The 11,661-nt window shown below is 45.0% G+C and overlaps 1 protein-coding gene across 1 annotated transcript in view; it reads right to left on the bottom strand.

Moving 5' to 3' along the window:
* Positions 1-2,611, bottom strand: part of ST3GAL1 (ST3 beta-galactoside alpha-2,3-sialyltransferase 1) — a 79,669-nt gene extending 77,058 nt beyond the window's left edge. The window contains exon 1 of the mRNA XM_058038132.1: positions 2,592-2,611. The gene's annotated coding sequence lies outside the window, so the exon portion shown is untranslated. The remainder of the gene's footprint in view (positions 1-2,591) is intronic.
* Between the last annotated feature and the right edge of the window lie 9,050 nt (positions 2,612-11,661).

Genomic DNA, 11,661 nt, shown 5'->3' on the forward strand with positions numbered 1-11,661 from the left:
AGTTCTCTCAGCCAGAGCCATGAAAAGCTCCACCAGGTGGTAGGATTATCAGCACTTGAAATATGCTGTGGAGCTGAGTTTGCTCTCTCTGCTTTGCTTTTTAAAAGCAGGTTTGTGCTTCACTACGCATTTGAAAATAGGTGCAAAAGATGTTCCAAGTAAAAATTTATTTCTACTATCATTTAATGGCAGCATTTGCAACTCACTTGACATAAAAGATGCTTTTATAACCTAGAAGACGGAACTGCCATCTGCATGACCTTAATTTCCTCTCAAGCTGCTCCCAGTTTTACATAAACAAAAAAGAAAATTGATAAGCACGTACCAAGTCTTACATAAAATTATGTTTAGTTTGAAAAGCGACCTTCCTCAATTGAGAGGCCATTACCATTAGCAGGACAATCAAGTTTGGAAGAAAAACTGTAAAGAAGTTCTCAAGTTTGTTTCTGGCAGAGATGTGTGACAAATTCATCCACATAGGGCAGCTCGCTGTCTCCCCTGCAGAATCAGACAGTGCACTAAGTGAGTGAGCCAAAAGAATAAGTAATACAATTTCTCTCTTCTTTTGCACTTTCAGAGACAATGCTTCTACACAATACTAAGCAGAAAGGTAAAATAAATGTGTATTAGCAGAACTGTAGTTTAAAAACTTAGTGGTAACTTAAAAGCTGACTTGGCAGAACCATAGACTGGGACTTTGGTGAGGCACAGGACTGAAACCTCCTGACACAGAAATGTTACTCTACAGCAGCACCAAAACAGAGTAAATGAAGTGAGAAATCAGCAAAGGAACAGAACACCAAGCTCACCACAGACCTGTGCTGGGGCTTTGTTATTTCCAAGATAATCAAGAAAACACATGCTATTCTCTAATAAACAAATTCATTCTTTTTATTCACATTCATTCTTTTATTCACATCCAACCATTCCCTCCTTCACCCCACTGGACACGTGCTCAAGCTGATAGGAAACTCTCAGGTTCCCAGACAGGTCCAGAAAGGACCTTGAGCACAGCCATGTCCTGCAGATAACACCCTGCCTCTGCTGAAAGCAGCAAAGGGAGCCCAAGGCCACCCCAGCTTCTTCTGACACCCGAGCAGCTCTGTCGAGGCACTGAGCAGAGTGGGCAGAGCATCTCTGGCTCCGGACTGGGACAGAAAAACTGAGGAGGGCTGAACACGCTGTCCTGGGGAAGGTGCTGGCTGGCATGGGTGGCACAGGATGCTGTGGCTGTAACAAGCCAAGTGTTTCCAAGCAGATGCTTCACGAAGAGCCACCCCTCCAGCTGAAGCTGTGTAAATAACACACCGGAGAAGTGTGCTGCTAATTGAGTACCTCCCGAAATGCCAAGAGGCAGGAAGACTCCAGTTAAAGGCAACTCTTCATTTTAACTTGTGTCACTGAAGAGCACTAAAGTAAATGAACTCCTGAGGACAAGATCAAAGCAGAATAAGAGACTCTTTTTTTATATCCTTGAATCTCCTGTCCCTTTTGTACACTGAAATTTAATTTCCTTTTCAAAGAGAGGTTTTGGAGCTTATGAAAATTGACCCAAAAGATTACAAGGGCTTTGTCACCCTTCCAATCTCTCTGAAAGATCCATAATTAGGGAGGTTTTTTCCTTCAACATATGTGCCCAGCAGACAAATATATAATTCAGACTTACAATTGCATGAAAGAGTTATTTCGGTATGTTGGATACATACAAGCCCAACCGCTACAAAGAGTTGGAAAATATTGTGTGCCTCAACTGAGTAAATATACATCACGGCATTTTCTTTTATTTTTTTTACTGGCTTGTTTTCATTTGTGCCAAGACTACACACAATCACACTAAGGACCTGGGATAGACGTTCGCTGCTGAGATAAATATACCAAGTACAATAAAAGCAAACGAAGAGTAGTTATTTATGCTCCTCTAGAAATTCATTCTGCAAGGAGGAACGTGCGAGCGGATACCTACGACAGCGAGTCTGCTTTTTTGCCCTCTAACGGAGTAACACCGGCTTTGCTCCTCCGGCACAGAGCCTATAAGCCAGGGGAGAGGGAAATAACCCAGCCCAGCCGGGGCGCGGGGCCGGTCCCTCCTGCTGCTCGCTCCCGGCGGCGGCGCTGGGCAGGACCGGCCCCGTGGGGCAGCTGCAGGGGGTTCCCGGCGCAGGACCGGCCCCGTGGGGCAGCTGCAGGGGGTTCCCGGCGCAGGACAGGCCCCGTGGGGCAGCACCGCTCCGTGGGGCAGCTGCAGGGGGTTCCCGGCGCTGTCGCCCCCCGAGCATCGCCCGAAGGCGGCCCCTTCCCCCGGCACCCACCCCGGCTCCGCCGCCTCCCCTCTGCCTCCCTCCAGTGGGGAAATCCCGGCTGGGTGGATGGGGAGAAGCCTCCCCGCTCCGGAGCGCCGGGGGATGCTGCGAGCAGCGCCGGGGCCGCCCCTCCTTCCAGAGCACAAAAATAATTTTTTCCAAAAACCAAAAGAACTCAAGAGCCGAGTGAGGAGGCGGGGAGGCTCCCACCGCGCCTTCTGCAGCAGCAGGGATTTGCAGGTGAGCGGCAAGGAAGGACGGGAGAGAGGGACGGGGTCCCGCGGTACTCACGGCGGGCTGAGGGGGGCCGGCGGGCGGCCGAGCCCCATGGCCGGGGGCACGGACGGACGGGCGCTGCTGTGGTGGCTGCTGCCGCCGCCGCGCTGTCTGTGTGTCGCGCTGTGTGTCTGTCCGTCTGTCGGCCGGGCCGAGCCGCTCCGAGCGCCCCGTCCCTCCCCTCGCTCCCTCCCCGGCGCTTCCTGCCCGCTCATATAGCGCGCCCTCGGCCACGTGGACGGCGCGGGGCCCCGCCGGCTCCTCCTCGGGGCCGGGCCGGGAGGGGCGGACCCCCCACCACCCCCTCATCAGCTCCTCTCATCATCTCCCGTCATCACCCCAGCACCCCTATCTCACCTTCCTCATCAACCCCATCTCTTCCCAGGCACCCCCACATCAGTGCCCCCGTCGGCCCCATCTCATCCCCCCATCAATCTCACTCTCCAAGCACCCCCCCACCCCAATCACAGCCCCCATCGCCCCCATCTCACCTCCCTCATCAACCCCATCTCACTCTCCAAGCATTCCCCCATCATTGCCCCCATCTCACTCCCCTCAGCAACCCCCATCAATCTCACTCCCCAAGCACCACCCCCCCCATCACTGCCCCCATCTCGCCCCCGTTCCCCTCCCATCGCCTCCCCCGGAGCGGGGCTGTGCCCCGGAGAGCTGCGAACCCGAGCCCGGACTCACCCCCGGCGCCCTCGGGATGAGATCCGGCTCTCGTCGGGTCCTCCCTAGAGAGTCACCCTCCAGGAATGTCTGTGTGTGTGTGTTCGCCAAACTGCTGTGTCTGGAATTGGGCTGCGTGACCCTAAAGGTGATCGCAGCAGGGAAAGTGGGAAGAAATTTGGCGCTTCTCAGGGCAGAAAATCTGTGTGGCATTGCTAATAAAAATAGTGCATAGTCGATATTCACAGAGTCATGGAATGGTTTAGGTTGGAAGGGACCTTAAAAGATAATCTGGTTTGGACCCCCCTACTATGGACAGGACACCTTGTATTAGACCAGGTTGCTCCGAGCTGCATTCAGTCTGGGCTTGAACATTGACAGATGGGTCATCTGCACCTGGTGGTCCTGTGTCTCACCAGCCTCACAGGAAAAAATGTCTTCCAAATATCTAATTTAACCTACTCTCTTTCATTTTAAAGCCATTCCCCCTTGTCCTATCACTACATTCCCTAGGGAAAACAAACAAACAAACAAAAACACTTGCAATTTTCTTGCAGCCCCTGTAGATACTGAGAGGTGGTATAAGGTCTCCCCTATGACTTCTCTTCTCTGGGCTGAATAATCTCCCACCCTTAGCCTGTTTTCATAGGAGAGTTACTTCAGCCCTCTTCTTTCTGTCCAGCACCAGACATTTTTAAGGTGCCTATAAAAAACTGTAGAATTAAAAAGAAAGCAGCATCATTAAAGAATTCCCCAGGCAGATACATTGAAGTGATAAAGTGTCTGCTAAAACTATTTAACAACATAATGCTGGCTTTTTTAGTGTCGATGTGTAAAGGCTGGAGCCATGAGATGTGTAAAGACTGGGGCCATGACTAGAAGTGGGGGGATTGTAGCACCTCCAAAGAAGCAAATGATCTCTGATCTTCTCTCCTCCACCTTCCGTAGGCAGGCAAATATGCACAGTGAACATGCACAGCACATATCAGAGGGGAGAATGCATTCCTGAGCTCTGAAAAACATGTTCTGTAACACTGGACAACCAGTGCACAACTCCCTTTGTGAAGCAGATGAGTTTACAGGTGATTAATCTACTTACCGAAACTGCCCACGTTGTTGGGTTATTAAATCCAGCACCGGGTACTTCCAGGGGAAACTGTAACGTGCTATGTAGGAGCTGTAATTCATCAATCACCACTGAGCTTGTTTCCATAGAGTTGTGTTAGTAAAAGCCTGAGTGTGGATTTGGACCAGTGTCACATCATGTACTGTGCTGTGCAGGCATCTGCATGCAGTGAGAGCACCTGTGACAGCCTGAGCTTTCTGCTCAGGGAGCATAAGCCCAAACAAGCCCTTCCAGGGACTCACCCCATCACTAAATCCTGCCTCTGCATCCTGAAGAGCAGCATAGTGTTATATCCTTCATAAACAGGGTTTGGAAGGGATTTAATCTACAGTAATGAGCATTAAAAAAAAAAAAAAAAAAAAAAAGTACATTAGTCTTCTTTTATGAGGAATGTATCAAGTATCAATACAAGGAATTACTGTGTGGTGGAAACAGTCTATTAAATAGCTGTTCAGAGCTTTTTCCCAGGAGCTGCTTGACACTTCGCTGGAGGTGGGATGAGGAGCTCCAATTTGATCATCTGTTAGTGTCTCTGTTACCTTTTTGCCTTGATGCTCTCCTACTTTCAGGCAAATTGGTTGAATTTGGTGCTTCATTTGCTTCACGATAATAGTGAGTGACTGGGACTGTTTACAAAAAAGAATCTCGGGGGAACAGCTCACCAGTAATAGGGTTGTGCATCAGGTTTGGGGATTTCTGCCGAGCATTTCTGGGAGGAGGGAGGGAGTGAGAAAGTGATGAGAAAGAAGAGTCTGAGCACTCTGCATTTCACTGCCTGTTGTACCACACCTGGTCTGTCCATGAGTTCAACAGAAAGAAAAGAATGAATCTAGTAAAACAGCTGATTTATCATCATACAACATATAAAGCTTCACTAGGTTGGATCAAGGAAAGCTTAACCCAGCAGCCAAGAATGTCCTAATTATTAATAGTTAATCAAGTTGACACTGGCACAGGCTGCCCAGAGAAGCTGTGGATTCCCCATCCCTGGCACTGTTCCAGGCTGGGCTGGATGGGGCTTTGAGCAACCTGGAATAGTGGAAGGTATCCCTGACCACGGCAGGGGGGTTGAGATGGGATGATCTTTAATTTCCCTTCCAACCAAACTATTCTATGATTCTGTGACTGAAGAAAGGGAGTGAGAGATGCTTTGTTTTGGTTTTTTTCTGTGTTTTCAGCCCCATCTCTGCTCCATTTCTCTGGAGCACACAGGAGAGGACATGGTCCATCCCTCCAGCCACACCTACCTTGGTCACAAGTTGCCAGGAGGAGATATGGAGGAGAGCTCTGCAGTGGCTGGGTTTGCTCAGAAAGGCTCCTTTCTGTAAAGCAAGGCAGAAGAGGAGTGTGTTTGCCCCAGAGATGCCTCAGGGAGGCATGACACAGTGACAGAGGTGTAGCATGGAGAAGTGCAGAGCATAGAGATAATCTACAGGTCTCTGCCAGCACCTGGCTGAACCAAGAGCAGAGAACAAATAAAAAAATATAAATAAAATAAAAATAGAATAAAAAAATATAAAATAGTTTGAACTAACCATGCAAATCTTGCTTGTCATCTTATGTAGAGGAACTATATCTATTCTAAAGTCTGGGCCAGGGCTTTCAACTGCTGATGGGGGATAGTTGTGCAGACTTCAAAGGAGCTGTATCAGCTTTTACCAAGTGGGGATCCAGACCTTTATTCATGTTTTAAAATTCAGAAACTGTGCCTAGGTAAAGCATTTTTCTCTATATTTCTAGGTAGCCAGTTTTTTATTTTATAGCTGTTGCCTCAGTGGCAGGATTGCTTCTCAGTAGTCAATGTTTAAAGGCCCTTCAAGGCTGAAGGAATTAAAAATGAATAATTTAAAGCTGGTCTATGATGCATATTTTTTAACATATGTTTTACAGGCCATGTGGAACACTTTTTGACTTGTCAGTAGATATTTTACAAACATGCTGTGCTGTAACCTTTTTTATTTAAGAGTTAGATTTGAGCCCTCCTATGCTTTAACACAGCAGCATGCTGGAGTCTACAAGCCATAATAAGGAAACCATTATCACCAGCACTGATCAGAAGAGAGGAGAAATGAAGCAATTGCAGAACTTTTTTCCTCTTACACACTCTGCTAAAACAAATGTGGGCAGAACTATGGCCTTTCCATCTTAAGAAGTCTCATCCCAAGGCAGAGGTAGAGGAGCTGCAATTTGTTTGCTCTAAGACTCCAAAAGAGATGGACCTAGATGGTGCTGGAGAAGAAGCCATGAAACATGTTGTCTTTGGGGCTTTTTTTTTGAAGGATGGCTGGAGGATTTTTTTTGCCAACCTCCTATTAAATATTGTGCTAGGAATGCCATCTGAGTAATTCTTGACAGTTTTAATAGGCAAAGCTAATTCCTGATAAATAACAACCTTTTATGGATTTCATTTCTTGTCCCATCCTGACTGCTTGCAACAAGAAAGGGAGGAGGCATCTACCCTGCAGATGCTCAAAGGCAGAGTGGGTTTCAACCTTATTGATTGGTTCCCACACTCTGCCTTGTTTTCCTGGATTGTCCAGCTTTTCATTGCTATTTTAAAGTTAAAAATTATTAAAGTTAAATATTATTAAAAATATTTGTAGCTAAAAATAAATTGGTTTGGTTAATTCAAAAGCTTCTTGGGCCCAAACCCAATTTCAAGTGTTTCACCAAGCTGTAAATTGAGGCAGTGCACTGGGGAAGTGCAAGTTTGGGCTAATGTTTGCTCCCCCCTCATTAGCTCTCCCTTCAGTTCATAATCCATCATCTTTCAAACAAGCCAATTGCCATTGTGTCTAGAAGTTAAAATAGAAAATCAGCATTTGGCATGAACACAGTTGCCAAGAAGCTATTTCTCCTTGCCTATGTAAATAAGTTGTCGTTCAAAAACGGTTGGCTTGCTCTAAAAGATGCACTGCACTGTGCTTCCAGTGGGAGGAAAGAGGAGAGGATGCAGGAGTGTGGCCAAGTAGTGCCCATCCTCAGCTTCTCCCACTCATTCTGCTGAGTGGGACTGTTTTTAGCTCTGGCCAAAATGCCCCTGGATAGTTCCTGTCTCAGTGAACAGGGCAGGAGTGATTACTGACCTTGCTGGTTATGCCCCCAGGTCAGGACCAAGCTCCACACAGGTGGTTCCCTTTAAAAGTGTTAATCTATATAGTTATATTGGATAATGATTTGTATTTATTTTACACCATACAGAACACACCTGTTGATCAGTATGACTAGATGTGAAAGAGAATAAATACTTCCAAACTTTACAGATATGAATCTAAGAAGATTGACCATGGATAGACTATGCACAATTTATCAGAAGAGACAGATGGTCTATGTACCTATTACAGATGAAATATGTATACCTACCTTACCTCCACTGAAGAGGTGCATCCTGTTCTGTGTTCAGTTGTGTAAGAGTCACTGCCCTCATTTTGTCTAACTTGCAATAGTAGCACTTCATAATAAACTTGATAAGCACTGTGCTAATAAACTTGATAAGGCTATTTGGTGGCTGTAGACTTTGCCATGAGTTACACACAGCTTTTATCATGTTTGGCTTGGTCTTCTTGCTGGTTTTTTATATAATTATATTAGCTAATGATTTGTATTTATTTTACACCATACAGAACACACCTGTTGATCAGTATGACTAGATGTGAAAGAGAATAAATACTTCCAAACTTTACAGATATGAATCTAAGAAGATTGACCATGGATGGACTATGCACAATTTATCAGAAGAGACAGATGGTCTATATACCTATTACAGATGAAATATGTATACCTACCTTACCTCCACTGAAGAGGTGCATCCTGTTCTGTATTCAGTTGTGTAAGAGTCACTGCCCTCATTTTGTCTAACTTGCAATAGTAGCCCCTAATAAACTTGATAAGGCTATTTGGTGGCTGTAGACTTTGGCATGAGTGACACACAGCTTTTATCATGTTTGGCTTGGTCTTCTTGCTGTTTTTGTGGGGTTTTTTTTTGCAAACTATGCCCGACACTTCTGACAGATGTCACAGGACTGTAACTTCCTTCCCTGTTCCAGAATCTTCTAAAAGCAAGTGGTAAGAATGCAGGCTTAAAGCAGGCTTTTAGATCACATCCTCAGCCTCCACACTTCACACAGCCAGGCTCTGGCACTGAGGTGCATTAAGAGCAAAGAGAAGAGAAACAATAAACAGCATCCCTCCCTGCTTGCTCTTGGAATTCAAATGGTGAGGAGTTGCAAGAGCTCAGTGGTACTGACACACAGTCAGTGGTGTCAGCCTCTGCTTTGCAGGACCAGGGTGCAGGCCCACATCAGAGGCAGCTGTGACATCAGAGAAGATTTCTTGTGAGGCCAAACCATTGCACAGAGATGTGTTTTTACCTGCCAGTACTCATTAGTGCTGTATATGGGAGCATTGGCTATGGGTAAAGGTTGTGATTTGGTACAATCTGCTCTCAATAAATGACTGTGAAAGTCAGAGAAACCTTTCAGTATTGCAACACATAAAAACACACAGTAAACACCAAAAGCTGTTTTTTTAGAAATATTCAGCAAATCTGGAGCTCCCAAAAACTTACATAAAAACCTCTCTGTGCTTTGAAATGCTTCTTCGCTTTTGTACTATTGGATAAATGCAAGTTTTGCTATAAGGACAGTATAAAGCCTGAGAGGAATAAGAAACACTTATAAAAATTTTTTAAAGGCACTGATGGGATATGAAAATAGAATAAAAAAACATAACTCAGGTAGGGGTGGAATCACCATCTTTGAAAGTGTTCAAGAAACAAGTTAATATGGCACCTCCTGCTATGGCTTAGTGGGCAGGGTCAAAGGTTGGGCTTGATGATCCCAGAGGTTTTTTCCAACCTTCATGATTCTGTGATTCTACCTCTGTCAGGATAAAGGAAGATTAAAACAATATAAAAACAGTTTGCCATAAATATTTTACTGCAGAAAGAAGAAATGGCATAAGCACCTAAATGAGGACAAAGGTAAGTAACTCCGTGGCAAAGAGAGGCAGCCATGTGTACTTTGTGTGCTTCACAGATTGAACATGTAGCACATTCAATCTCTCCAATATAAATGACCCTTCTTTGCAGTTCAGATGTCACCTACAGAACATCACAGAAGTAAAATAAACCTAATTTACCTTTGGCCATCTGGATCTCACAATGCCTTGAGTACCATCTATTCCCAAGCACAGACTTGAAAATATGTGCATTAAGTGATTGGGAAGTTATTAGCATAATGTAATTTTATTTCATTTCACTTGTCCCCAGGACAGTCAGGAATAAACCAGAAGGTGAAATTAGACCCAGAAAATAAATGTTGTTGACTAGGTTGAAGTGCTTATTAGGCTTCTGTTTGAGTTTCCAGCCCACAAGAAGAATGGCAAGCAAAGCCTGTTAAAGACACATTTTGACAAGAACGCAGTTTTCTGTGGCTCCAACAAAATAAATATAGTAACACAGATGAACCTTTTAAAAGTCAGGCTTATGTGCTTGTCTGATCAGCACCAGCTAACAGTTTCATCTCTCCTGAATGTCACAGAAGCACACGAGCTCTGCCACCATGCAGTTCTCAAATTCTTTTCCTCAAAGGACATAACACACATACCAGGGGCTGTACATTCTGTATTCACTTAAACACAAATAACACAAAATGGCAATTGCAGGTGGACTTCATCCCCAGGGAAAATTGTGAATAAAACACTGAGGCACACCTGGCAGATGTTACACAGCTTAATTTAGTATGGATAGGCATTTATTTTGAATGGTAGAAAAGCAATATAGTAACACAGGTAGGATAGAAAAGTTTGTGTGATTTTGCTTTCTTCCCAGATATACAGGTTAAAATAACTTTTCAGTCCATTCCAGCTACTGAGATAGGCTGGGGAGGGATAAATGGTATAAGCAGAATCCCTCCAAGGAGGGATGGTGAGTGCTTGTGCAAGGATAATTCTGAAATTCTGCTGTTAACCCACAGCTTGGAGCTCAGTGCAGGACAGACCAGCTGAAATGCTGCTAAAGAAAAAAAAAACTAAAAATGTTTATAAATCAATTCCCCAGATGTTGCCTAGCAAATACCTATGTCACATTATTTCTGTGTGCAAAAGCTAGTAGAATGCTTCACTACAGCAGCACCAAGTCAGCTGCAATGCTGTTTTAGATCTGATATTAACAAATCAATGTTTAGAGAAAATCTTGTCATCACAGGTCACTTTGGAGAACACTTTCCTGATGGCAGAAGAGTGAATTTGTGTAAACTAAGGAATTTAATGTTTAGATACGAGATCTGGACAAAAGATTTCAAAGACTTGAAAATGGTCTTGGTGTAAACCAGAGAGGTGCTGCATCCAGAGTATAGCCTACATCTAAGAAATAGGAAATAAAAAAAGATCTAGAAAACCAGAGAGAAATTAATCTAAGCTGAATACACTGTGATTTCTTAGAGTAAATCTAGAGGGAAAAAACATCTGGAAATAAATATGAAGTCTGGTAAAATGCCAATCTGTATTTATCAGAGAGACAATAAACCAGATTCTCAGGAAAAGATTAATGTAATATATTGTGTTTACCTGGACTTAAGTTAAGCAGAAAAAAAGATACCCAGATAATTGACTGTTTCCTTGTCAGCTGGTTTATTGGCTGACAATAAACCAGGTTCTCAGGAAAGGGTTATTATAATATATTGTGTTTACCTGGACTTAAGCAGAAAAAAGTTACCCGGATAATTGGCTGTTTTCTTGGGGACAAAGGGTAGAGCCAGACTGGTGGTGTAAAGTCCGTGTGTGCTAAGCATGGTCTGTCCCAAGCACAAACACAGACTGCAGGATGAACAGACTGAAAGCAGCCCTGAGGAGAAGGACTTGGGGTGCTCATGGATGGGAAGCTGGACATGACCCAGCAATGTGCCCTGGATGCAGCCCAGAAACCAAACCTATCCTGGGCTGCACCCAAAGCCCCGTGGGCAGCAGGTGAGGGAGGGGATCCTGCCCCTCTGCTCTGCTCTGCTCTGGTGAGGTCCCACCTGGGGCACTGCATCCAGCTCTGGGGTCCCCAACATGAAAAGGATGTGGACCTACTGGAATTCCAAATGAGCTCTTGAAGATGATCAGAGAATTGGAGCACCACTCCTATGAAAACAGGCTGAGAGAGTTGGGGTTGTTCAGCCCAGTTAACAAAAGTCAGTGAGAACTACCAGCACCTCTGAGGACCTCAAGGAGCTACAAGAGAGCTGGAGAGGGACATTTTCTAAAGTCATGTAGTGACAGGACAAGGGAAAATGGCTTTGAAAT

This window comes from Melospiza georgiana, chromosome 1 (genome assembly GCF_028018845.1).
Source record: "Melospiza georgiana isolate bMelGeo1 chromosome 1, bMelGeo1.pri, whole genome shotgun sequence".
Taxonomy (NCBI): domain Eukaryota; kingdom Metazoa; phylum Chordata; class Aves; order Passeriformes; family Passerellidae; genus Melospiza; species Melospiza georgiana.